Source organism: Cynocephalus volans, chromosome 5 (genome assembly GCF_027409185.1).
Source record: "Cynocephalus volans isolate mCynVol1 chromosome 5, mCynVol1.pri, whole genome shotgun sequence".
Classification (NCBI taxonomy): Eukaryota; Metazoa; Chordata; class Mammalia; order Dermoptera; family Cynocephalidae; genus Cynocephalus; species Cynocephalus volans.
In genome coordinates, this window is record NC_084464.1 from 57,424,840 (window position 1) to 57,427,936 (window position 3,097).

Sequence of the window (3,097 nt, forward strand, 5' to 3'; positions counted from 1 at the left end):
ATACATCAAGATCTCGATGTCTGTTGACAAAAGAACAGTTGTAAACAGTATGGTGCATTTTGCTTAGAAAAGGTGGAAAATAAGAATCTATGGGTGTATTTGCTTGTATGTGGTGAAAGAAACTATGAAAGGATATGTAAGAAATGAATTACAGTGTCACCAAGATTGGGAGTGAGGGGTAAGACTGGATAGGAGGGACTTTTCACTGTAACTTTTATATTTTAAAATTTCTGAACTATATAAATGCACAATCTATTCAAAGATTAAATTAAAATAAAGGGAAGAATTTTGTGGTCATCAAAGTTTTCTCTTCTCTGCCTTCTTCAGGGACAGGAGAAGCTGAGGGTAATAGCTCATAAAGGAATTTTAGAAATTGCTTCCTGAAGGTTCGATATGCCATAAGCACTGTCTTACACAGTTTCCATTTAGATGCAATTTCCCACCAAGCCTACTAATCAACTACATAACCTCATATGATGAAATGTAGCCATTAAAAAAAAAAAGGTTCAGTGATCTAGTTAATGAAATGGGAAAATTATTCACATTATGTTAAATCCAAAAGCACACAAAATAGTATTACAGTATGTATTAGTCCGTTTTGTGTTGCTATAACAGAATACCCGAGACAGGGTAATTTATAAAGAACAGAGGTTTATTTGGCTTACTATTCTGGGACAGTTGCATCTGGTGTGGGCCTCAGACTGCTTCTACTCATGGTAGAAAACAGCAGCCAGCTGCGGGTAAAAGCAGATCACATGGACAGAGGAAGCAAGAGAGAATGAGAGGGGAGGTGCCAGGGTCTTTTAAACAACCAGCTCTTGCAGGAACTAATAGAGCAAGATCTCACTCAGGCCCTCCTCCCCCAGGAAGAGCATTAATCCATTCATGAGGGATCAACTCCCATGACTCAAACAGCTCCCAACACTGCCACATCCAAACTCTATCATTCTGCCCCTGGCTCCCCAAAACTCATGCCCCTCTCACATACAAGATACAATCATCCCAACCCAACAGTCCCATAAGTCTTAGCTTGTTCCAGCACCAACTTAAAAGTCCAAAGTCTCATCTGAGGAGAGAGGGGAGGGGGGAGGGGGAGGGATGGAAGGGGGGAGAAGGAGTGAGGGGGGAGAGGGAGGAAGGGGAAGATGAAGGGAGGGAGGGAGGGAGGGAGAGAGAGGCAGAGAGAGAGAGATAGACTCTCCTCCTCTTTTAAAGGCTCAGAACCACATCCCTGACCACCATTTTTAATCCATTCACTACTTCATGGTCCTATAATCCAGTCACCTCCTCAAGGCTCCACCTTTTGATTACCATAATAGGATTTCCCGCCCTCTTAAGTCACAGTGGGAGCTGAGTTTCTAATACATAAAACCTGGGGGACACAATTCAAGCTTCAATCAGTTTTGGAGGGACATAATTCATTCCACTACACAGTATTATTCCACTGTTGTCTGATAAGTTATATGTAAATGTATAGGAAAAAAAGCCAAAATAATATACACTAAAGTTTTTACAGTGTTTATTTCTGGTGTGATATTTTCAGTTATTCTTACTTTCATCTTAGCATTCATCTTCAGTATGCTTCAAGTTTTTTACTAAATTGCAATCTCAAAGATTTTAAAGGTAAATGATCATGATAAATACTAAGCTACTATGTATAAAATTATTCTGTAAATTGGGTTAACCAGATAGAAACCTATGTGGAGAATGAGTCACAGTAGAAAGTATTATAATACGTAACAATGACGATGATTAATGTCATACAAATTCATTAGACAATCAAGTGCCATAAAATCTTCGTGGCTGGAAACTCAATAAAAATTAAAAGGTTAACAAAAGACCTATTCCCTAAAGCGCTCACACATTTGAAAGACACTTTAAGGACAAAAACATCTCCTACAACCATGATTACTAATCTCTTCAGGGTGCAGTGAAAATGGAACGCATCATCATCCAATAACACCAGCTGAAATCCAGTGCCCCCGTTAAATTTGTGAAGACCAACTCTGCAAGCAATTTTTACAACATCCTGATGTTAACTCCGATTTGGATATGAATTTGTTGTTTATTTTCACAAATTTAAATTGTATTCCATTCCCGTCCTTTACAATGATTGCAAACATTTAGTTAATAAGTATACACTTAGAATTTAACTATGACGAAGTTACTAGCACTTAAAAGTTAATCTCTACTTCCAGAGGGCAGGTGCAAGCTGCAGTGTATTTCATTTCTTTCACGAAACCTTGCATGGGACATAGTTGTTGATTGTTAGGAGAGGAATCTGTCGTCCTAAACAACAGAGAGAGAGGCTTTGTAAAAGAGAACGATATTTATTCGAGAATGGGCATTGCAATAGGAATACATAGATCATAAATGACTAGATCGTTTAACTGCGGGACGCAGATATGTTCTCCGCGTTCTAACATTGCGCTTGACGTCCAACAAAAGATGATAAAAAAGAAAACATTATCTCCTTCGGAAACCCCGCCTGCCACGCCACGTACCTTGATTCTTGCTCTCTCTATAAATTCTAGAAGCGCTTTCCCAAACTCAAATTCAGCTCCAATCCAAGGAATCCAGCCCTTGATACACAGGGGTCTACGTACGTTCTTCCTCTGAAGGAATAAGAAAAGAGCAACGCAACCTAGGATAATAATCACTGTCGGGGAAATTAGATCCGTGTTTCTGTCCAGCACCTTCAGGAGTCAGGGAAGTGTGAAAAAGTCGTGTTGCACTGGTACCTGCTCCCTTCCCTGTGGGTTAGGGCACCCGCGGGCCTCCCAACCTTTTTGCTCCAACTTTTGCAGCTAGTTCTCCTTCGTAACTATAGCTTCCTTTCCCCGCCCCAATTTTTAGGTGACTTTTACATCACCGCTCCCTCCCACCTCCACTTCTGTTCAAGTCCAGGCTCTAGGCCACTGCAGGAAAAAATGCAGGGTCTGGACCTGGTGGGAGGGAACACGCCCTGTTACCATGGAGACCGAGGGCGGAGACGCAAAGGGCATCTCGTTGCCGGCCAATCAGAGAAGTCGCAAAGCCCGGCAGACTACATTACCCAGAAGCCTTGTGGATCCGCTTTTTGTTTCTGCTTTCGGGC